The sequence below is a fragment of the Dermochelys coriacea genome, chromosome 3 (assembly GCF_009764565.3).
Source record: "Dermochelys coriacea isolate rDerCor1 chromosome 3, rDerCor1.pri.v4, whole genome shotgun sequence".
NCBI lineage: Eukaryota > Metazoa > Chordata > Testudines > Dermochelyidae > Dermochelys > Dermochelys coriacea.
In genome coordinates, this window is record NC_050070.1 from 192,792,387 (window position 1) to 192,816,535 (window position 24,149).

The following is a 24,149-nucleotide window of genomic DNA, read 5'->3' on the forward strand; positions in this document are numbered from 1 at the left end:
CAGGTGGTTGTTGGAGTGACTCAGGGGAATGCTATGGGATGGATCTCTGATCACCTCTTCACTCTGCTTCTTCCCACACCCACCTTTGGGGTAAGTCCATCACCTCCTTCTTAGTGCGTGTGGGCTGGAAACCAGATACGGTTGTAGAGAGGTTGCCCACTCAGTCTATGCACAGGAGGATCCATTGCTGATCACGTCCTCCTGCTTGTCGCAGCCCAGAGGAATGCATGACACTGAGCCTGGACTCTGTGACTGCATTAGTCACCAACAGGGGAGTGTGGCAGGAGAGGACACATAACATGTCTACAAATAGTTTTTTCTGGACTGCTGAGGTGCGGGGAGAGAGGCCAGATTCCATCTGGCTCCGTAGGACTCTGAGGAAGCTCTGGGATCTGGAGAGAAGTCTCTGGATCCTCAGGATGTGCAGGTTTGGAGACATGTGGCTCCTACCTAGTCCAAAGCAATCTGCCGTGCTCCCCCACAAGAGCCATATTAACAGGCAACACTGCAAGTGACCCCCATGCCTCTCTATTTCCTTGGCCACATATACCATGTCCTTTTTCTGGTGGCTAGTCCAGAAAAAGAGGACAAGAGCTCACTACTGCTACCACCTCAGGGATTTGTTGAGTTGAGATCATCTGGTAGAAGCATGCAATAGTGACAGAATCTGGGACTTCAAGCCCCTAGAGTGACCTCTTACTTTTATAGACCTGCCCTTTCATCATACAAGGCGATTTTAAAGTTTAGTGTGATAGGAAAGAGACCCATTTTCAACCCTTCACCACACAAGAGAAAGCCTGCAGTATTCATCATTAACTATTTATTTCTACTTTCCTGGCTCTCAAACTGCTTTTCTGCCCTACTGCCACCAGCCACCCTTCGAGTTCTCCCTCTTCTCTCCCCAGCTCTGCTCACTTGATTGCAGCAACTCAGCGGATGGTCCAGCTTTTCTATTTCACTTCCATTCTTCTTCTTCTTCTGACCTACTGGTCAGAGCCAGAGTCCACACTCACATGACAGGAGTCGAGAGTCAGCTGGGACAGGATACTGGAAGATCAGAAGCATAAGACAAACTTGCGATCTCAACCACAAATCAGATGCCAGGAAATCAAGCCAGGGAAGCAGCAGAAGTAACAGGCAACACGCGGTCCAGAACAGGGAGCAGCCCTGGTGTTCAGTCAGCTTCCTGTTCCTGCTGCTGTCTTAAGCAGGGCCAGTGGGCCAATTAGCTTCTTTGGGACTCCTCCAATAGGATCTCAGGCATAGAGCCTCAAACTGGGGCTGAACTTCATGGGTCCTAGGTAAGCAATTTTCAGTAGACTTCCAGGTGGAGGATTGGAGTGTGGCTGCTCCCATGAACCCTGCAGACCCCGGTTGAAGATAGTAAGTGATCTCTCCCTGCTCAAACCTCCTGCAGAAAACATTATCCAGGATCCTGGACACATCCTCTGAGAATAAAATGAGGATATCATGAAGAGAAATAGGTCTCTGTACCAGGGCTGGGATGCAGAGATAGGGAAAGTTCCCAACCAGGATATGTAGCAGGAACCCCCTGTTTGTTGCAAGAGCCCCAAGTGGCAGGAAGAGGGAATAGTTCTTACCTCCAGGAGATGCATGGGATCTTCCATCTGAGCCTCAATGAGACCCATGTTGCTTGGTTTGACAGGATGAGATCACCTGTCCACACTGCTCCCTCAGCTGGGCTGCTGCAGGGTACATCTGTGTGAGAGGCTGGGACAGTGAACAGTGAGGTGTCAAAATTTGCAGGTGATAAAAAAAACTACTCAAGATAGTTAAGTCCCAAGGAGACTGCGAAGAGCTACAAAAGGATCCCACCTGACTGGGCAACAAAATGACAATGTTCAATGTTCAAAATTCAGTGTTGATAAATGCAAAGCAATGGACGTTGGAAAATACAATCCCAACTCTCTATATAACAATGGGGTCTAAATTAGCTGTGACCACTCAAGAAAGAGATCTTGGAGTCATTGTGGATAGTTCTCTGAAAACATCCACTCAATGTGCAGCGGCAGTCAAAAATGTGAGCAAAATGTTGGGAATCATTAAGAAAGGGATAGATAATAAGACAGAAAATATCATACTACATCTATATAAATCCATGGTATGCCCACATCTTGAATATTGTGTGCAGATGTGGTCACCCCATCTCAGAAAGATATATCGGAATTGGAAAAGGTTCAGAAAAGGGAAACAAAAATGACTGGGGTAAGGAACAGCTTCCATATGAGGAGAGATTAATACGACTGGGACTTTTCAACTTAGAAAAGAGACGACTAAGGGGGATATGACTGAGGTTTATAAAATCATGAGTGGTGTGGAGAAAGTAAATAAGGAAGTGTTACTTACTCCTTCTCATCATTCAAGAACTAAGGGTCACCAAATGAAATTAACAGGCAGCAGGTTTAAAACTAAAAAAAGGAAGTATTTTTTCACACAACGCACAGTCAACCTGTGGAACTCCTTGTCAGAGGATGTTGTGAAGACCAAGACTATAACAGGGTTCAGCAAAGAACTAGGTAAGTTCATAGAGGATAGGTCCATCAATGGCTATTAGCCAGGATGGGGAAGGATGCCAGAAGCTGGGAATGAACAACAGGGGATGGACCACTTGATTATTACCCGTTCTGTTCATTTCCTCTGGGGCACCTGGTATTGGCCACTGTTGGAAGACAGGATATGGGGCGAGATGGACCTTGGATCTGACCCAGTATGGCCATTCTTATGTTTGGAAAGCTGACAACACTCTGGTCATGAATATCCTTGTATGATGTAGGTCCGAATGGGGTATAATGAGTTCTGTACATGTACTGGAAATACGCCCCCTAAAATATGTTGAGCTGTCAGACTTGATAAACTAGTTTGGCTTAGAGATGGAGAATATGTTCCTGTTTGTTTCTTGTTCATAGAGCCATAGCTAAATAGCCAAGGGGAAGGGGAGAAGAGAGTGTACCAAGACAAGTGCTGGAGTAGGACCCAGTCAAGTTCCCAGCTCTCTCCCAGGTTTGTGGGTGAGACCTAGGACAGGTCTCTGTTGGACAAAGGACAATGTCCTGCTCCTTACAAACCTCTGTGTCTATGGGAGAGAAGGGATGAATCCCTCCTTGAGAATCTCAGCAGCTTCCTCGGAAGGAGCCAATGCTCTTCTCTGAGGACCTTCTCCTGGACCTCACAGGGATCTGATGCTCTCACTCCGCAAGCCTGCCTTGGAGTTAATGCTCAACAGAACCAGGCAGTGCCCTGTTGTTGAGCACCAGCACCTTCCCTCTGTCCCTGAAGGAGGAAAGGCCCCAACACTGCTCTGCACTGACTGCCCTGACCACGGGTGGCCAATGGCTCTCAGGTAGCAGAACACAATGGAAACGTGCATCTTCCAGTCTCTCATTTCCAGGCCTCCCCAGGGTTAAGGTAAGATTCCTGCTGCCCCCACCCATTATGATCACCTCCAAGATGTGCTGAAGTCTGTCTGTGCTGGGGGTTGCTGTCAGCAGGCTCTTCAGCATGGCATCGATGTCTCTGGGCAGGCCTTCTTCAGAGCTGTCAGGGGAGGGAGACCATGGGTCAGGGTTATGGAACCTGGGGCTACACCGGCCAGGATGACAGCTGGCTCTGCAGTCCTTGCCCAGAGCAATTCTCTGCAGAGGGCTTGGTGCCAAGCAAGGTAAAGAACAGCTAAGCTGCTAGGGATGGGAGCTGGGCTTCCTGGCAGAGTCCAGGAACCAAAGCACAGCATCTGCAAGGAAGGGATTCCCCACAGAAGGGCAACATAATTTCCCACAGAGGGGGAGTCTCTCCCTGACACTTGATTAATCCTCTGGCCCATTCCCATCTCTGTCCACCGCACCCCCAACTCAGCATCTCCAACTACCGAAGAGAGCAAGAACCAGAGGCCTTCCTGCTCCTGGGGCAGAGGAGTAGGTTGATGATCTCCCTGGATGTGAGTGTTGGCCTTCCCCATACCCATGGTCTATACTCCATTCAGGGCAGCACACAGGAACTGCAAATCCTGTTCTGGATCAAGGGGCGGCTTCAGTTTGCTGACAGGAGACTGTACATGAGACCTTGCAGTTGGGGGCAACACAGTACTAACATAAGCATGGAAGTTTGAGGAACAGGGCAGAGGCCTGTGTAGGGCAAGGATGGCAGGGATTTGGGAAGCAAGAACAGTGGATCAAACACTTTCTTAATGTGGGTCAAGATGATCCCCATTTCAAAGATAGAGAAAGTGAGGCACCAGGTGGGAGAGTGACTTCGCCAGGATCACGTTATCACTCAGTGGCAGGACTGCATACAACCCATTCCCTGCTCTCATCACTGGACCCTCCTGCCCCTCCTGTATGACCCCTCCAGCCATCTTCTCCCATTGGCCATCCCCAACACTCTCCAATACCAGGCTTCTTTCCATAATGAAAGCAGGCTTGTAAAGAGTTCACTTACTGATAGGTGCCCCTTCCTGGCAAGGCCTGGTGTCACAGCTTTCTTGCTGGGCTAACGCCTCCCTGATAGTCGCTAGGGCACTCTGGCAGTTTTTTGGTTGGGAACTCAGACCCTTGATCCAGGTGACCGTCTTTTAGTCCACTCTTTCCTGGGTCACGCTCATCCCAAACTAAAAGTCCAAAAATGTCTTTAACAGAAACAAGGTCTTCCATCCCTTTGAGGGCTCTTCCTCAGCCTGACTTTGGCTCGGCCTGCCCTTGCTGGCCTTGGAAGCCTTTTCTATGGCCTTGTATGTCCCCTTCCTTAGAGACCATGGGAGAACCAGTCCTATCCTGGATTCTAGGTTTTTGCCCCAAGGCCCTGTACCGAACAGCTAGGCCTGCTTCTGTACCTTTGCTGCGGTTTTCCTTGGTTTTCCCCTCAGGTGGAGCTCACTCTGTAATCCATTTGACCTAGCTAGCTCCAGGCTTTATAATCCACAGGCCAAGCCCCCCTCTTATATACCCTTCTCCTTAGAACCTGATCCACAGGGGGGCAAGTTCTATTCTTGTCCAAGCTTCATCCCTCATCAACTCGTCGCTGTCACCAGCTCCGCGCTTGTACAGCTTGCGCACACAGTGTCTCCAGCTCCACGGCCAGCTCACTCACCAGCACTCAGAGGCCGTTCTTCTCTTCGGCAGTATCCCAGCACTCTTCCTGTAGCCACTCATTCCCGTTAACCACTGCTTGCAGAGCCTCTTCTGAAGCCACTAGCTTCTTATGTAGCCTTTTTGCTACTGCTGCTGCATATGCCAAAACCTTTTCCAACAGGGTCTGAGAACGCAGCATGGACAGCTCCACCTTTGTGTTTGTCCCAACTTCGGTCTGCTTCATCTCTATGCCAACAGTTTCGTCCTTCACCTCCCTGCAGCACCTCACAGGGTGTGTTGGTGGAGGGTCTGCAAGGTCCACGGTCATCCCTGCCACCTCCATGTTACCTGCCTCATATGGGTTTGTGTCAGAGGACATCTTCTCCTTTCTTTCTTCCTTCTTGGTAGAAGGGGCCCTCATTTTGCCACTTAGAAATTTCCTAAGCAGGCCATGTCTTTTCACATGGCCTGTTTCTCTGCACCCAAAACAAAGAACTCGTCCCCAATCTTGGCATTAGGCCACGCTTGTACACTTTCTCGTGCCCTGCTCTCCTGGGTTAACCTTCTCAGCACAGCAGAGGCATGTTCTCCTTGTCTGCTCTTTTTGTCCATGGGCATAGCAGACCCTGGGTTGATTTCCCTTTGCTGGATCTCTCACGGGCATTGCTGCTGCTGCATCTGTAGCTCCACCTGCACTTCCTTCTGCTTCTGTTGGTTTTCTAGGAGCTGCTGGAGAAACTCCTAGACCTGCTTCGGCTGCTTAACCAGTCCCTGGAACTGAAGTGGGAAATCCAGTGACCAGCTCGGTCCCTCCATACACCCACTTGGGAGGACAGACCTTCCTTTAGCAACCAAGACTTCCATCAGCCCTCACGGATCACAGGAGGAATTCAATCCTCCTGACTATGCCAATCATAAACAAATCTACTCATCGTTACATGTCCCCCTGGCGGCCAGGCTTGGCAGCACTCTCTCATTGGACTAGTGTCCCTCAGCGATGGTCACTCCAGCACCATGGCAGTTTCTCTGCCTGGTAACTCAGCCCTCTGGCCAGGTCACCACCTTTAGTCCACCCTTCTGGGGCCCAGCTTGTCTCACACTAAAAGTCCAAAGAGGTCTTTCCACAGAAAGAAGTCCTTCTGCCATCACTGGGGCTCTTGCTCAGCCTGCAGCCCCCTTGCTGGGCTTGGTAATCCTCTATGGGTGCGTGTACGCTCTCTTCTTTGGTGCCAGAAAGGGAAACCAGTCCCACCCTAACATTGGTAGCAGCCCAGGGCCCTGTACCCAACAGCTAGGTCTGCTCCTTTCTCTTTGCTGCAGTTTTCCCTGGGTACTTCCTACCTCTCTTCTCAAAGTTCCCTCTAGGCTTTCCTTGCTGCTCTGAACTTCCTACCTCGTTCTCATCCCTGTTGATACCTCAGCTGGGCTGTATCACCACTGAAGTCTGGCTCTTTGGGGGGGGGGGGTACATAGTGCCTCTGAGTTAGGGCTCATTGTGTAATCAGCTTAGCTAAGCCCCAGGCCCCCTATTACAGGCCTGCTCTGCCCACTCCTACTGTTTCTGGGCTGCGGTCCTTGCTCCCCATTTCAGACCTGGTTTCCAGAGGAACTGAGTACGCACAGACCCCACTGCCTGGAACTGGAGTTTGCTTGTTCTGGTGACTCTGACATTCAGGCCCTGCATCATTCAGTGGCTGACGGGTGTGGTGAGGGGGCTGGAAAAACCCCACTGCTGTGTGGAAGGAGGTCAAAGAGTTGGGATTCTGGGAGCTGAAGGGTTCGTTTGCTCTGCTGCAGGGAGTGGAGCTGGAGACCGGAGATGCCATGTAAGTGAGACTACCAGATGCTCTCTTCATGCCCGAAGGGCTGGAGTCTCCTACCAGAAATACTCTCATGAGTCCAGGTTCGAGCACATCTCTGGGGAACCCCTTCCTATGAACAAAACCAGGGTGGTATGATGATGGAGAAGTCTCTGTCCCAGAGCTGGGAGCCAGGGATGGGGGAAGCTCCCAGCCCGACTATGCATCGGGGATCCCATTGCTCCCCCAAGAGAGACACATGCCCAAGAAGTAAAAGGCTCTTACCTCCATGAGGGAGTGGGGTCTTCCATCTAAGCCTCTTTGAGACCCAGCATTGCTTGCTTTGATGGGATGAGGTGACCTGTTCCCACTGCTCCCTGAGGACTCTCCTTCCCCTCAGCCTTTCTGCAGGAGATGCTAGAGGATAGAAGCTAGAGCTAGACCCTTAATTTCCTCTGCCCCCAAGGGAGCCTGAAGCACAGGGATGTGGGCAGGGCCCTCCATGAGGACTTGCTTCCCCAGCTGCTCCAGAACAATAGGAAGGGATAAGCCTGGAGCAGGGTCCCCTTAAAACCCCAGAGTCACCACTGAACCAGGACAAGAAGAACTTGACTCAAGCCAAGTTCATTCTCTGCTCTCACTCTGCCTCCCCAAGGGGAACACTCCTAACCCACAGCCCCTGCAGCACCAGATCCTATAGCCAGTTGGAGCCAGCCCACCTATGCCTGTAGTCAGAAAGCTGGGGTCAGAGGTCACTTACATCTAACTGAGGGAGGGTGATGGTGAATCTGAGGAGGGCCGTGCTGCTCCTAATGGCCCTGGCTCTCTCCTGCGACACTCTAGACATCATCCAGTAGTTCATGTGCTGCGGGGAAAGGAGGCAGCTCAGGATCAATGGGCAGGTGCACGTATTGTACAAATGACACACCCCCACCCCCACATTCCCAGAGGGCTGAGACATTGTGCGCAGGGTAGAATATCTAATTCTTTGATCGCAGGGCTTTAGAAGGGGATTGTTGCCCCCAGAACTACGCTTGTATCCTTCAGGTCACAACTTGTCATTGTCTCTCTAGATTGGAAAAATGTTCGGTGACGGGGCTGGTCTCATCCTCCCTTAACTCCCTCCCTGGCTCTCAAGTCATTGGTTGGATGAAGGGACTGAGTATGAGCACAATCCCCCCAGAAATCTCAGGGTCTGTCGGAGAGAAGGGCTGATTCTCTGAGGTCCTCCTGTTTCTCTAGGAAGGAGCCCATGACTCTTCTCTGAGGACCATCTTCTGGATCTCATAGGATGGGTTCACACTCTCACTCCCCAAGCCAGCCAGAGGCCCTGTGGTTACTGCACAACAGAACCAGGCAGAGCTCTGGCTTGAAGTCCGAGCTCCTTCCTCAGTCCATCAAAGAAGAAGGGCCTGCCACTGCATTGCACTGCCTGCCCTGATCAAGGACAGACCACTTGGTCCCAGCTAGGAGGATGCACTGGAGAATGGATCGAAGAGTTAAGGTAAAATTGTCTCCACCCCCTCATCAGGCTCACCTTCAAGATGTAGTGGAGCCTGTCGGTGTCTGGGGACACTGCCAGCAGGTTCCCCAGCATGGCATCCACACGAGGTCTGGCAAGATCCTATGCAGATCCTGCAAAGCAAGGGAGAGCTATGGGTCAGAGCTAGGGAAACTGGGGCTACACATGTCACAGGATGGGAAGAGGGGTCTCTGGGAAGCGCTGATGAAACCTCCAAAATACATATCCTGGCCTCTCTCATTCACATCCTACTGCAGGCAATTAGCCAGGATTCATGGCGGGATGACAGCTGGCTCTTTAATCCGTGACTTAAGCATAATCTACCTGGACTTGGGTGGTGTCCTTCTCCATGCCCAGGGTGAAGATGGCATGCAGGGCAGCTCGAAGGAGGTGGGTCTCTAACTCTGGCTCCAGGGCAAATGTCATGGTGCTGGCAAGAGAGAGGAGCCGGGATTAGACTGTGCAGTGTGGAGGTGGAACTGGCACCAACACGGAGGTGAAACTTCACAGAAATAGGCACAGGCTGGCGAGAATGGAAGCTGAGGCACCGAGCCAGGGAATGACAAGGCCAAGATTTTCCAGACAGACAGTGGCAGGGTAGGAATAGCGCCTGTTCCCTGGACCCTGCTGCCCCCTCCTGTGTCTGATCCTGGGAGTGAGCCTCTCCCCAAAGCCACTGCAAAATAACTGGAGTGAAAAAAACAGCCCACCCAGGAGAGAGGGAACCTTCCCAGAATCTCTGCCACAGGAGTCACCCTTGGGAACTGGCCCCTCCAGCACCAGCCATCCCTCATCCATTAGTACCGGGGAGACCCCTGCCCCTCCCATATCTCTGTTCTCACTCCAGCTGCTGGGCGCTGTGTCTCGCTCACCACAATCTTCTCCAAAATAGCTGCCCTGCAGCAGTGCGGCTCCAATGTGTCCTGCCCTCTCTGCTGTGTAGCGAGTCACGCGGGGTGGACGGCATGCAGGAACATGAGTTGCTGGGCCTCGTCCTGCACCCACCAGGAGTGGGGTTAGGGGAGAGAGAGCCAGTTCGCCAGGGACCTCCCTGCCCCACCCACACCAGCTGCAGGACTCAGGCCTAAATGGGGGATAGTGGGGACCCGGCCATTGTCCAAATCACCCACGACTCTTACACAAGCAGGGCAGGAACTGGGACAGTGCCTGTCGGGGCAGGAGATCCTGGCTGGTGTGTGACAAACACCCCATCTTGGAGGTCCCAGATGAGGGTGGAGAAAAGTTCCTGTTACGGCTGGTTGATCATCAGAGACAAGACCCTCTGCAGGGGGTCAGGGTGCTGGGAAGGGGCAGGACAGCACAGCTGGGGAAGGTTTCTACTTTTTCTTGACCTTGGAGCTGCACTCGCATGTTCCTGAGAGCAGCCTCCTCATGGCCGTGTCCACGGCCACCTCCTCCATGGCCAATCCCATTCCTCCTCCTCGTCCTCTGAGTCCCTGGTCCCTGCACCAGGGAGAGAAGGGGAGAGGGTGACTCCTGCTGCCACTTGGGGAAACAACAGGGGCATGGTGGGGCAATGTGTTCCCTTCCCACCTGAGGGACTCAGGGCAGATCAGGACCCACACTTCCCCCTCTCAGTAATGCCTTCAGCCCCCAACTCCTTCAGAAGTCCCCCACCCCCACAGTGTCCTGGACTCCCTGCGTGATGTCTCTCACACCTCCACCTGGAGCATCAAGGACCAAAGTGGCAGCAACTAGTATCAGTGCGGTTCATGCGGCTCAGGCCAGACACTTGGGCTGGGACCCGTCCCCATAGCACTGGTCGAGTGCCTGGGCCCAGAGTGTTCACAGTCCCTTCCTCACTCCTCCCTGAGACCAGCCTGGCTCCTCACCTGGAACAAAACAGTGGCACACCTCAGGCTTGCTGCTGCCTCAGTCCCAGGCACTGCTGCTGTCCAATGGGGAGCGGGCCAAGCTGCTGGTGCTTGGACAGAGACCCTCCACCTTCTGCCCTGGGGAGGTCCTCAGTGACCGGGCAGGGCGATGCCTCCTGCATGGAATCAGGGCAGGCTCCTGGGGCATGTGCTTTCCACACAACAAGCCCCAGAGCCACCCTGCCAGCTGACCTCCTGGGCTGAGTCCTGCCTGTCCAACTGCATCCTGGGACAGCTCCATTTCGGTGCTCCTCCCGTCTCGGCGCTTGCGCCAGGAGTGGGTTTTTCCTCCACCAGAAGCCTGGGGGCTTCCACTTCCTGGCTCGGCCGGGAGCTCCTTCCCTGCCAGAGGGGACGAAGGGACCGCTCTGCTCCTAGGGAAGATGGCAGTTGCTTCCCTCAGGCTCTGGGGCCACCTGCAGAGCCTTCTTCCTGAACATCCTCAGGAGCCTGGCCATCCTGGAACTAAGCGGGGAGCAGGCGTGAGTCTGGGCTCAAGGCAACCTCTCACTAACCAGCCTTTTGTCCCTCCCCCTCCCTGTCCCTGCCAAAGCAGCTCATTCTCCCCCCACAGGGGTGCAGGGAGTGCAATCTACACACACTAACAGGAGTTCATTGCATCATTTGCTCCCAACGTTCCCCCTCATCATCCCTGGTGCAGCAATCCCTGGGGAGTCTCCTCCTTTTCCAGCACTGGGGTCAGTCACAAAGACCATCGGTCACTTTGGACAAGCAGCTCCCTCCTCCCATCCAAGGCCACACTCCCCCTCCCCGAGCCTAGAGAAGGAACAGAATCCAGGAGTCCAGACTTCTCCTGGGAAACCATTCCCCACGTCAAGGTCCACCTCAGCCAATCAGGGTAGAGGCTGAGGGGCGGGAGGCTGTGGGTTCTTACCAGAGAGCCCAAAGGATGGCCCCGGTCACCAGTGGGGATCACTGTCCAAACACTATTTCATGCCCCCATTTTTGGTGGACCTCCCACAATGTGAGCTGCAGAGCACCCCCCAGGACACACACACACACACACACACACACATACACGTCTCCTGGTGGTGGGAGGGGAACTGAGGAAAGGACAAAAGAAGTAAGAGATGAAGAGAAAGGAGGGAGGGATGGAGGAAAAGGTAAAACCCAAAGGACAAACCCTAATGTCCCCAGTTATTTTAAGGGACAAAAATCCTGGGTGTTTGGCCAAAAATTCTGCCACCTTAAACTAGTGTCTTCCATGCCTAGAATTTAGCTGGCACCAGATGGATCAGACGGAACAGGTTCCAAACCTCTCAGAGGCTCTTACTGTCTCAACATGGACGTCGGTTTTCTAGTAAAATCAGTCAAAGGAAAGGAGAAAACTCCAAAGAGGTTCCTCCTCGCACTCACGTACGTGAACCCTAATCCTCTCTCAGTCCTCAAAGAGAGGCCCCGAGAAGGAGACTTGCTGAAGCAAAGCCACAGGGATCGCCAAGGTTTTCCTGGCCCTGGGCGTCTGTCCTGCCTCGCTGATGTCAGCATCTCTCTGTGAGGTCACCACCTCTCCATCACCTTTGACCAATAGGCTGAGCTCCTGCAAAAGGCCTTTGTGATCTCACTGCCACACCCACCCCTCTCCTGCACAGCTAAAGTCCTGCCACTGGCCAGACACTTTGGATGTTTGAGCTACTAGTACCCTGTGGATCACCCCACTCAAGGAGGGTTCATTGTAGGAAGCAAGCCGGCCAGACAGTAAAACATCAGAGGCTGCTCCCAATGCTACACTCAGTTTTTCAGAAATTAGGAGACTTTATGGCCAGAAGAGAACATTAGAGCATTTCATCTGAACCCCTACATATCACAGGCCTCCTGTAGACCACAATAGCTCCTTTTGGGGCAAACACATTCCAGAAAAGCATCTAGTCTTCATTAAATGACATCAAGAGATGGAGAATCCACCACTTTCCTTGGTAGCTAGCTCCTGTGGTGAATCATCCACACTGTTGAATATTTGTTCCTTATTTGTAATATGAATTTGTCTCTTTTCACCTTCCAACCATTGGGTCTTTTGATGCCATCCGTGCTCTGCTAGATTAACGAGCCCCTTCATACCCAATATTTTCTCTCCATTAAGGCACTTCAATACTTCAGTGAAGTCACCTTTCAATCTTCCTTCAATAAGCTAAACAGCTCTTTCAATCGCTCACTAGAAGGCATTTTTCTCCAGCCCTCAGAACATTTGGTGGCTCTTTGCTGCCCCAGCTCCAGTTTCTCAACATCTTTTTTAAATGAGGACACCAAAACCGGATGCCATATTCCAATCTCAGTCTCACTTATGCTATGTCACCTCCCTATCCTACTCATGGCTCTGCTCCTACGTCTAATGATGGCTTTAGCCCTGTTCACCACAGCATCACACTGGGAGCTGATGTTGACAGGCTTCTCCACTATGGCCCCTAAAACCCTTTCAGAGTCACTGCTTTCCTGGATACAATTCCCCATTCTGGAGGTGTGACCGGCATGCCTTGTTGCTAGCTATAGGACCTTGCATTTGTCTCTGGTCAAACTTGTTTTCTTTGAGTGGGTCCCGTTTGCCAAATGATCCAGATTGCTCTGTATCACTGCCCTCTCCTCATCAGTAGTTACAACGCTGCCACTATTTTGTCACCCAGCAATCTTATCAGCAGGGACTGTATGTTTGCTCCCTAATTACTGATAAAAATTATTTAAAAAAATAAGTCCTTGAGAGGTTCTTCAGAGCCTTAGTACCCAGGACCTGCTCCCCACAGCACAGTGAGAAAAGGACATCTAGCCCTACTAGTACATAGGGGATAAGCACAGAACAAACACACCTTTAGGACCTGTGTTGTCCATAGGCTCTGAAAAACATGTGGGGGTCAGCAGCTTACAAATGCACTACAGGCCTGTAGTGTAGACAGGTCCCAACTGTGTCTCAGTTTCCTACCCTCTATAATGGGGAGAACAAACAAAACCTTGATTAGTGCTACTTGATAATTGGGGAAACCGAGGCACCCAGCAGTGAAGAGACTCACTCACGGTCCCAAAAGCAGGAATAGAAAACTTAGAAAATAGAAGATGGCAGCTGCTTCCCTCAGGCTCTGGGGCCACCTGCAGAGCCTTCTGATAGCCAGTCCTGGGTCCTAACCCCGCTTATCCTGGCCTCGCTGCTCTAACTTTGGTCACAGTCTCCTTGTCTTTTCTTCCATGTCCCTTAAGCCAACGTCACTGCAGAAGAAAGATTTTGTGTTAGGCAGCTGGCTCTAATACATGTCAATGTCATTCCAAAAGATGTGGTCTGGCTCAGTCCCATGTTATGGTTGGCTGAAGTAACTACCTGGTGACATTCTAGGGCCTGACTTATACAGGAGGTGCAACAAGATACACATAACGGTCCTTTCTGACCTTAACTTCTAGCAATCTCTACACTTTCTGCTGCTAGGAAGATAACTCTGGACCTATTTTCTCTCATTCACTTTCAGTTGGAATGATTTAAATCCAGGCCAAAGGATTTCCTCTTCCATTGTGTCGTCAGCACCTTTGGGAGCAAACAGTTACTGTTAGCCCACAGGTTTTCAGTTTCAACCTATCCCAGGGTGACATGGCAAGGAAAGGAGTTGGAGCTGAATTGTACCTAGGCCAGGTTATGCAGCTCCCTAGGGTAAAGGGAATAAGTGTGGGGGTCACATGACAAGAAGCAGCATATGACTAGGACCCAGATATATAAGGGCAGCCTGTGAGATATAAGGGCAGCCTGTGCTCAGCCAGGAGAGAGACCCCAAGGGGAGGAGGCATGGCATGGTCTTGGATAGTCCTTGAAAGGTCAAGGACAAGCCAGGTACGGGCCAGGCTGAGCACTTAGGACAAGGCCCTAGGAGGGAACGACAGGGCAGTTGAGGGGTTGGGGCAGATTGTCCAGTTCGGTTGGGCTTCTAGGGCCAGACACCCACAGGTGAAGGTGATTGTCGGGGCTCCTGTTCTTCTTCCCCAGGGTAGATTTGATAGGGGAGAAGATGCCGTAAGGGGGAAGTGAGTTAACTCCTAGGTCACCCAGTGAGTGTATACCACAAATGCATACTTGGAAGGAGCTAATAGAAACATGGACTGCCCACAGAGGGACAATGTAATGTCCCATGGAGGGAAGAGGCTCTCCCCATCATTTCTTAAGCTCGTGGGCTGTTCTCATGATCTGCCAACCCCACTTCTCAGTTGCTCCAGCTGTCCAGGGGAGCAGGAACCAGAGGCCATCCTGCTGCTGGGACAGAGGTGGAGGTTGATGTTCTACCTGCATATGGGTATTGTCCTTTCCCAGGCCCATGGTGTATACTCCATGCAAGGGAAGCTCTCAGGACATGCGATTCCAGCTCCAGAGCCAGGGGCAGTTTCAGCTTCCTGGAAGGAGACTGTGTATGAGACCTTGCAGTTGGGGGATGAGACAGGCACTAACTTAGGCATGGAAGTTTGGAGAAAGGGGAGAGAGGCTGGGGTTGGACAAGGAAGGCAGGGATTTGGGAAGCAAGATCTGAGGATCAAAAATGGTCTAACTGTTGGTTCGGATTATCCCCACTTTGAGAGAGGGAAAGTGAGGCACTGCGGGGAAGTGGGACCTGGCCGATTGGGCTGAGCATCTGAATAATCGCTAGAGGAAAAATAGAAAAGACATTAAGTGTCAGAAGAACATTCATCAGGGAATTGGAGAGTTCAAGGCTGGCCAGAAAATGTGTAGTATAGGGCATAAACCAGTATGTGCTCTGCTACCTCACTAGTTCTGGAGACAAGGGTACGTCTCTTGCAGAGAGGGGTTAGAGGATCTTTCTCTCTGATGCACAACTGTCAATAGATGGGAACAGAAACCCCATCTGTAATTTTGAAGTCTCTCTTCATGGACCCTGTCCCTTTCCTCCTTGGCTCTTTTGAAAACCAGGTGCTCCTTGTTCCTTCTCGCCCCTGTCTCCAAAAGCTCCTGCATGGTTCTCCTCCTTCTGCCCCACTGCTGGCCACTTGCAGCACCCGCACTCCCAGGCAGCAGGCTTGACCCAGCAGGTGTGGAAGTGTCCTCCAATGGAATGAAAGAGAGGGTATGTTCATTGTACTGCCACGGGGGAAGGGAGAAAGAATCCCCCACTTTGCTTTTTGTCTGTCCACAAGGCCATGATAACCAACTTTGTGGAATGCTTCGATATCACTCATAGAGTCTCAAGTACACTCCATCTCACTTCTGCCCTTGGAGGAGTCACACACACACACCCTCTGCAGGTGTGTGAGTAACACTGATTTTACTTTAAATCGATACCAAAGAAATTAAGAGGCTGGATCTGGCTGATGCAAGGTAGGCTGAAGTCATCTTTTGGGGACTTTTACCAGTACGGACTCTCACTTTGTTTCATGCTCCATCAAAAACTTACAAATATCACCTTCCGGGAGCACAACAAAATCAGGACCCAAAGTAACATACTTTTGGTTAGAATGCAGCGTTCTGCAGGCAGCAGAGTGGATTCTCACCAACACTCCTCCCGAATCCAGCAACAGAAAAGCCAGGATGACACAGGCAAAAGAATGCCTGCTACATGAAGCATCATCTAAACTCACCTACCAAGGAGTTAAAGAGAAGCCAGGATAAAAAAGGATTCAAAATTCACATTGTCACTGCTGGATGAGATAATAATTCCGACCTAAAATATGCATCTGCAGCATTAGATAGGCGTCTCAAAGATAACAAAAAGCTCTCCTTTGCAAAATACGCTCTCAGGACTGCTAGGTCTGTTAGCCATTAACAGTATGGAAAGCTGTATCTTCAAGGTTTTTTCCCCTCTGTTTGGACTTGGGATGGGCAATACAAACCCCACATTGGGGAAGAAGGGGTTAAGGAGCTGCTCTGGGCTCAGACAGCCCAGCTCCATCATACCTGCAGGGGGTGAACAGACTGTTCGAGGACTTGTGGGCAGACCAGGCAAGAGGAAGGACCTCTACCTTGCAGGCCGTGAAGGAAGGCAGGATCTCTCCCTCAGCAACTGCCTGAGGGAAGGGAGGACCTGTTCCTGTTGCACTAGGGTTTGGGGTTCTGTCCCCTCCAGGAGGCAGCCACTGCAGAGGACCCAGCCCCGCCCCCCACTCCCAATCCCTGAGCTGTCTCATGCCCTGGCACAGTGTCCTTACCTCCCCAACCCTGGCTGTGTTCCTTTAGCCCAGGAGCCTGCTGTCCTGGTGCCAGTCCCAGCAACACAGGTCTTCGGCCTCATGGATGGTCAGCCCCGGGAAAGAGACACACACCCACATTTGTCATTCTGGTTGCAGTGCTTGTGTCCTTCCAATCCCATTGGTGGCTCTACAGGGGGTAGAGTCCTGGGTGTGTGCCTGGCCCAACAGAATTGAAGGGGGTGGAGTCTAACAGAGAAAGAGATAGAGAGACTCATCCTCCAGCTGGAGTGAGTCTGAGAGAAATTGGCTGGGGTCCCAGTCTCACTCTTCTGTCTGGTGCCATTTCCCAGGTGGGTTCCTTACCCCACTGGTGCAGCAGCAGCTGGTAGGGCTGGTAAACCCCCTCTCTGGCCTGCCGCCTGATGTCCTTAGCTGGGTCATTGATGAACAGAGCCAGCTCTATCACATGGTGACCCATCCTGGGGAATTCTGTTGAGTTCTAATGGAAAGGAGAGGGAGAGGGGACTCAATCAGCATTTTCCTGTCAGCTCCCCATCCCCACTGGGCCAGGATTCTCCTTCCATTCAGCCTCTCTGCAGGAGATGCTAGAGGACAGAAGCTAGAGCTAGACCCTTAATTTCCTCTGCCCCCAAGGGAGCCTGGAGCACAGGGATGTGGGCAGGGCCCTCCATGAGGACTTGCTTCCCCAGCTGCTCCAGGACAACAGGAAGGCATAAGCCTGGAGCAGGGTCCCCTTAAAACCCCAGAGTCACCACTGAACCAGGACAAGAAGAACTTGACTCAAGCCAAGTTCATTCTCTGCTCTCACTCTGCCTCCCCAAGGGGAACACTCCTAACCCACAGCCCCTGCAGCACCAGATCCTATAGCCAGTTGGAGCCAGCCCACATATGCCTGGAGTCAGGAAGCTGTGGTCAGAGGTCACTTACATCTAACTCAGGGAGGGTGATGGTGAATCTGAGGAGGGCCGTGCTGCTCCTAATGGACCTGTCTCTCTCCTGCGACACCCTGGACATGATCCAGTAGTTCATGTGCTGCGGGGAAAGGAGGCAGCTCAGGATCAATGGGCAGGTGCACGTATTGTACAAATGACACACCCCCACCCCCACATTCCCAGAGGGCTGAGACATTGTGCGCAGGGTGGAATATCTAATTCTTTGATCACAGGGCTTTAGAAAGGGATTGTTGCCCCCAGGACAATGCTTGTATCCTGCAGGTCACAACTTGTCATTGTCCGTTTAGATTGGAAGAATGTCTGGTGTTGGGGTTTGTCCCATCCTGCCTGAACTCCCTCCCTGGCTCTCAAGTCGTTGGTTGGATGAAGGGACTGAGTGTGAGCACAATCCCCCCAGGAATCTCAGGGTCCGTCAGAGAGAAGGGCTGATTCTCTGGGGTCCTCCTGTTTCTCTAGGAAAGAGCTCGTGACTCTTCTCTGAGGACCATCTTCTGGATCTCATAGGGTGGGTTCACACTCTCACTCCCCAAGCCAGCCAGAGGCCCTGTGGTTACTGCACAACAGAACCAGGCAGAGCTCTGGCTTGAAGTCCGAGCTCCTTCCTCAGTCCATCAAAGAAGAAGGACCTGCCACTGCATTGCACTGCCTGCCCTGATCAAGGACAGATCACTTGGGCCCAGCTAGGAGGACGCACTGGAGAATGGATCGAAGAGTTAAGGTAAAATTGCCTCCACCCCTCATCAGGCTCACCTCCAAGATATAGTGGAGCCTGTCGGTGTCTGGGGACTCTGCCAGCAGGTTCCCCAGCATGGCATCCACGAGGTCTGGCTAGACCCTATGCAGATCCTGCAAAGCAAGGGAGAGCTATGGGTCAGAGCTAGGGAAACTGGGGCTACACATGTCACAGGATGGGAAGAGGGGTCTCTGGGAAGCACTGATGAGAGCCCCCAAAACACATATCCTGGCCTCTCTCATTCACATCCTACTGCAGGCAATTAGCCAGGATTCATGGCAGGATAACAGCTGGCTCTTCAATCCATGACTTAAGCATAATCTACCTGGACTTAGGTGGTGTTCTTCTCCGTGCCCACGGTGAAGATGGCATGTAGGGCAGCTTGAAGGAGGTGGGTCTCTAGCTCTGGCTCCAGGGCAGATGTCATGGTGCTGGCAAGAGAGAGGAGCCGGGATTAGACTGTGAAGTGTGGAGGTGGAACTGGCATCAACACGGAGGTGAAACTTCAGAGAAATAGGCACAGGCTGGCGAGAATGGAAACTGAGGCACCGAGCCAGGGAATGACAATGACAGACGGTGGCAGGGTAGGAATAGCACCTATTCCCAGGACCCTGCGCCCCCTCCTGTATCTGATCCTGGGAATGAGCCTCTCCCCAAAGCCATTGCAAAGTTACTGGAGTGAAAAGAACAGCCCAGCCAGGAGAGAGGGAACCTTCCCAGAACCTCTGCCACAAGAGTCACCTTTGCGAGGTGACCTGGGAGTGGGAGCAGCAGTGACTCCCAGCCGTGGGCCTGAGCAGCACCGGGATTAGGGGAACCGGGCAGGAGGGTCTCGGTACCTGAGGTTGCCCACAGCAATCAGGGAATTAGCGAGGATGGCGCTGGATGGAAAGATATCAGGCAGATCCTCAAGGAGCTCCTGTGAGACCCAAAGAAGACAAAGGAGCGTGTGAGATTTGGGCCTGACTGACACTTCTCAGTGAGGAGATGACACAGCCAGCACCCCACACAGCGAGCAGGACACCCCACCTGCCTCCCGCTCCTCCGATTCCTACGCAGTAGTGACCAATCTCAGAATTTCTCCCATCTCTTCTCCCCAATCTTCAACCCCAGCAATTCCTGCCCTCAGCGGCCCCTCCAGCACCAGCCATCCCCCATTCATTAGCCCGGGGAGACCCCTGCCCCTCCCATATCTCTGTCCTCCCTCCAGCGGCTGAGCGCTATGTCTCGCTCACCACAATCTTCTCCAAAACAGCCATCCTGCAGCAGTGCGGCTCCCATGTGTCCTGCCCTCTCTGCTGTGTAGCAAGTCACACGGGGTGGATGGCATGCAGGAACATGAGTTGCTGGGCCTCGTCCTGCACCCACCAGGAGTGGGGTTAAGGGAGAGAAAGCCAGTTAGCCAGGGACCTCAGTGCCCCAGCCACACCAGCTGCAGGACTCAGGCCTGAATGGGGGATTGTAGGGACCTGGCCATTGTCCAAATCACCCACGACTCCTACACAAGCAGGGGCAAGAACTAGGACAGTGCCTGTGGGGGGAGGAGACCCCAGCTGGTGTGTGACAAACACCCCCATCTTGGGGGTCCTAGATGATGGTGGAGAAAAGACCCCGTTGCAGCTAGTGGATCATCAGAGACAAGACCCTCTGCAGGGGGTCAGGGTGCTGGGAAGGCGCAGGACAATCTCAGTTCCATCACAGCTGGGGAAGGTTTCTACCTTTTCTCGGCCTTGGAGCTGCTCTCGCATGTTCTTGTGAGCAGCCTCCTCATTGCCATGTCCACGGCCACCTCCTTCTCGTCCTCTGAGTCGCTGGCGGTCCCTGTACCAGGGAGAGAAAGGGACAGGGTGACTCCTGCTGCCACTCGGGGGAAGGACAGGGGCATGGTGGGGCAATGTGTCCCCTTCCCACCTCCAGGACTTGGGGCAGATCAGGCTCCACACTCCCGCCTCTCAGTGATGCCTTCAGCCCCCAACTCCTTCAGGAGCCCATAGCACAGAGATCCCCCTTCCCCACAGTGTCCTGGACTCCCTGCGTGGTGCCTCACCCACCCCCACCTGGAGCATCAAGGACCAAAGTGGCAGCATCTAGTATCAGTGGGGTTCATGTGGCTCAGGCCAGACACCTGGGCTGGGGATCCACCCCAATAGCACCGGTCCCAGGGAGTTCACATCCCCCTCCTCAATTCTCCCTGAGCTCAGATTGGCTCCTCACCTGGAACAAAGCAGCGGGACACCTCGGGCTCGCTGCTACCTCAGTCCCAGGCGCTGCCTTTGGGAGGGTGGAAGGTCCTCAGTGACTGGGCAGGGTGATGCCTCCTGCTGGGATTCAGGGCCGGGCTCCTGGGTCCTGTGCTTCCCACACAACACACCCCAGAGTCACCCTACTGGCTCCCCTCCTCATCTGAGTCCTGCCTGCCCAGCCGCATCCTGGGACAGCTCCATTTCGGCCTGGCTGGTGCCCCTCCCACCTCGGCACCTGCGCCGGGAGCGGGTTTCCTCTTCCAGAAGGCTGGACGTTTCCACCTCCTGGCTCAGCCAGTTGCTCCTTCCCCACCAGAGGGGACGAAGGGACCGCTCTGCTCCTAGGGAAGATGGCAGCTGCTTCCCTCAGGCTCTGGGGCCACCTTCAGAGCCTTCTTCCTGAATATCCTCAGGAGCTCTGGCCATCCTAGAACCGAGCGGGGAGCAGGCGTGAGTCTGGACTCAAGGCAACCTCTCACTAACCAGCCTTTTTGGTCCCTCCCCATCCCTGTCCCTGCTAGAACAGCTCCTCCACCTCCCACAGGGGTGCAGAGAGTGCAATCTACACACACTGACAGGAATTCGTTGCATCATCTGCTCCCAGTGTTCCCCCTCATCATCCCTGGTGCAGCAATATCCGGGGAGTCTCCTCCTTTTCCAGCACTGGGGTCAGTCACAAACAGTGACTGTGTCACTTTGGATAAGCAGTTCCCTCCTGCCACACTCCCCCCGCCCCAGGCTAGAGAAGGAACAGAATCCAGGAGTCCAGACTTCTCCTGGGAAACCATTCCCCACGTCAAAGTCCCTAGGCAAAGCAAGCCCAGGATCCCCTCGTTTCCTATTGATTTCCATGCTCAGCAGCTCACAGGGTCTGGCCCAGCTCAGAGACTCTCAGCCTGGGGAACAGTCTTCCACAAGGGAAGGGCTGGGAGCCCCATTGCTGGGACCTTTCCAAACACACTGGAGATGACTCTGGAGAAGCCCCTCCCCGGACTGAGAGTGAGGACTCCTGGGGTCGGTTCCCAAATCCAATCTCCTTTGGCAGAGATTATCTCCCCTCTTTCTGCCTCTCCCCAGAAAGACAGGGGACTCCACAGAGGAACCCTAATGCCACTCACTTGCTCTAGGTGGGGAGCGATGGATGGCGGATGTTCAGGGTGGCCATCTGTTCCTCCCCCTACTCCTCATTCTCCAAGCCCAAGGCACACTAGAAAGGGTGGTGACTTGAGGAGTTACCCTGCCCAGCCAGCAGGCAGGGTGATGACACTGGGTGATTGGCTGGCTGTGAAAACAAGAATCTTTCTTATTGCCAAGGGAAGGAGTAACTCGGCCAGCAGCAAGGGGGGCAGAACACTGCCCTAGTGCAGGGTGGGGACAGCGCTTCCGAGCTCCTGACATCCTAGCACTTTACACACCTTCTTGGAGCCAGCTGCTCTTAACAATTTTAAAATACTAAAATACAAATAGAATATATCAGCTCTTCTATAATGTCATAATCTGATCTGAGTAAACGTGATAGGACACCTCTTTTTATGCCCAGCTCCGAGTGACACTCTCAAATGGATCCCCATCCCCAACCCCATCCTCTCGTGAGGTAGGTAGGAGCGGATTGTTATCCCTACTTGAAAGAGGGAGAAGGTAAGGCTGAGAAAGGAGAATTGACTTGTCTTAGGTCAGACAGCCACTCAGTGGCAGAGTTGGGAATAGGACCCAAGATCCCTGACTTTCAAACTAACCTTCGGACCTTGAATTTCATACATTGAATGACCTGAATAAAGTGCTCTCAAATGACCAACCACAGTTCATATTAATTACTCAGCCAGTACTTTAGAAGAACTGGAATGTTAGAGAGAATCATGAACTGCTCAGAGACAATTAATGCAGAGAAGCAACAAAATTTGTCAAACATATGACTGGTTATGCTTTATTTATTTGGTCTTAAAAGAGACCAAGAAGGACCTGAGTCTCCTCCCTGTCAAAAATCCCCTGCTCAGCCAATAAGGGTAGAAGTTGAGGGGCAGGAGTCTGTGGGTTCTTACCAGAAAGCCCAAAAGATGGCCCCGGTCACCAGTGGGGATCACTTTCCAAGCACTATTTCAGCCCCACATTTTTGGGTGGACCTCCCACAATGGGAGCTGCAGAGCACCGCCCGGGACACACACACATACACACACGCACACACACACACACCTCTCCCTCTCCTGGTGGTGGGAGGGGAACTGGGGAAAGGACAAAAGAAGTAAGAGATGAAGAGAAAGGAGGGAGGGATGGAGGAAAAGGTGAAACGCAAAGGAGAAACCCTAATGTCCCCAGAGATTCTAAGGGACAAAATCCTGGGTGTTTGGCCGAAAATTCTGCCACCTTAAACTAGTGTTTTCCATGCCTAGAATTTAGCTGGCACCAGATGAATCAGATGGAACAGGTTCTAAACCTCTCAGAGGCTCTTACCTTCTAAACAGGGACGTCTGTTGTTTCGCAAAATCAGTCAAAGGAAAGGAGAAAACTCCAAAGAGGTTCCTTCTTGCACTCACGTACGTGAACCCTAAACCTCTCTCAGTCCTCAAAGAGAGGCCCCGAAAAGGAGAGTTGCTGAAGCAAAGCCACAGGGATCGCCGAGGTTTCCCTGGCCCTGGGCGTCTGTCCTGCCTCGCTGATGTCAGCATCTCTCTGTGAGGCCACCACCTCTCCATCACCTTTGACCAATAGGCTGAGCTCCTGCAAAAAGGCCTTTGTGATCTCACTACCACACCCACCCCTCTCCTGCACAGCTAAAGTCCTGCCACTGGCCAGACACTTTGGAGGTTTGAGCTACTAGTACCCTGTGGATCACCCCACTCAAGGAGGGTTCATTGTAGGAAGCAAGCCGGCTAGACAGTAAAACATCAGAGGCTGCTCCCAATGCTACACTCAGTTTTTCAGAAATCAGGAGACTTTCTGGCCAGAAGAGAACATTAGAGCATCTCATCTGACCCCCTGCATATCACAGGACTCCTATATACCACAATAGCTCCTTTTGGGGTAAACACATTCCAGAAAGGCATCTAGTCTTCATTAAATGACATCAAGAGATGGAGAATCCACCACTTTCCTTGATAGCTTGTTCCTGTGGTGAATCATCCTCGCTGTTGAATATTTGTTCCTTATTTGTAATATGAATTTGTCTCTTTTCACCTTCCAGCCATTGGGTCTTGTGACGTCGTGCTCTGCTAGATTAACGAGCCCCTTCATACCCAATATTTTCTCTCCATTAAGGCACTTCAACACTTCAATGAAGTCACCTTTCAATCTTCTTTCCATAAGTTCAACAGGTTGAGCTCTTTCAATAGCTCACTAGAAGGTATTTTTCTCCAGCCCTCAGAACATTTGGTGGCTCTTTGCTGCCCTAGGTCCAGTTTCTCAATATCTTTTTCAAATGAGGACACCAAAACCAGATGCCATATTCCAATCCCAGTCTCACTGATGCTGTGTCACCTCCCTATCCTACTCACGGCTCTGCTCCTACATCTAATGATGGCTTTAGCCCTGTTCTCCACAGCATCACACTGGGAGCTTATGTTGACGGGCTTCTCCACTATGGTCCCTTTCAGCATCACTGCTTTCCTGGATACACTTCCCCATTCTGGAGGTGTGATCGGCATGCCTTTTTGCTAGCTATAGGACCTTGCATTTGTCTCTGGTCAAACTTGTTTTCTTTGAGTGGATCCAGTTTGCCAAATGAGCCAGATCGCTCTGTATCACTGCTCTCTCCTCATCAGTAATTACCACTCTGCCAGTAT

General features: G+C 52.4%; 2 long non-coding RNA genes across 2 annotated transcripts; both read right to left on the minus strand.

The window, feature by feature from the left end:
* Nucleotides 1-996: 996 nt before the first annotated feature.
* On the minus strand, nt 997-3,557 carry LOC122459558. Its single transcript, XR_006280337.1, has 3 exons — nt 3,462-3,557; nt 1,602-1,731; nt 997-1,448 (listed from the first exon to the last, which is right to left on the minus strand). It is a non-coding gene; the product is annotated as an uncharacterized LOC122459558 (long non-coding RNA).
* A 5,658-nt stretch (nt 3,558-9,215) lies between these two features.
* On the minus strand, nt 9,216-10,381 carry LOC122459557. Its single transcript, XR_006280336.1, has 3 exons — nt 10,259-10,381; nt 9,747-9,869; nt 9,216-9,400 (listed from the first exon to the last, which is right to left on the minus strand). It is a non-coding gene; the product is annotated as an uncharacterized LOC122459557 (long non-coding RNA).
* Between the last annotated feature and the right edge of the window lie 13,768 nt (nt 10,382-24,149).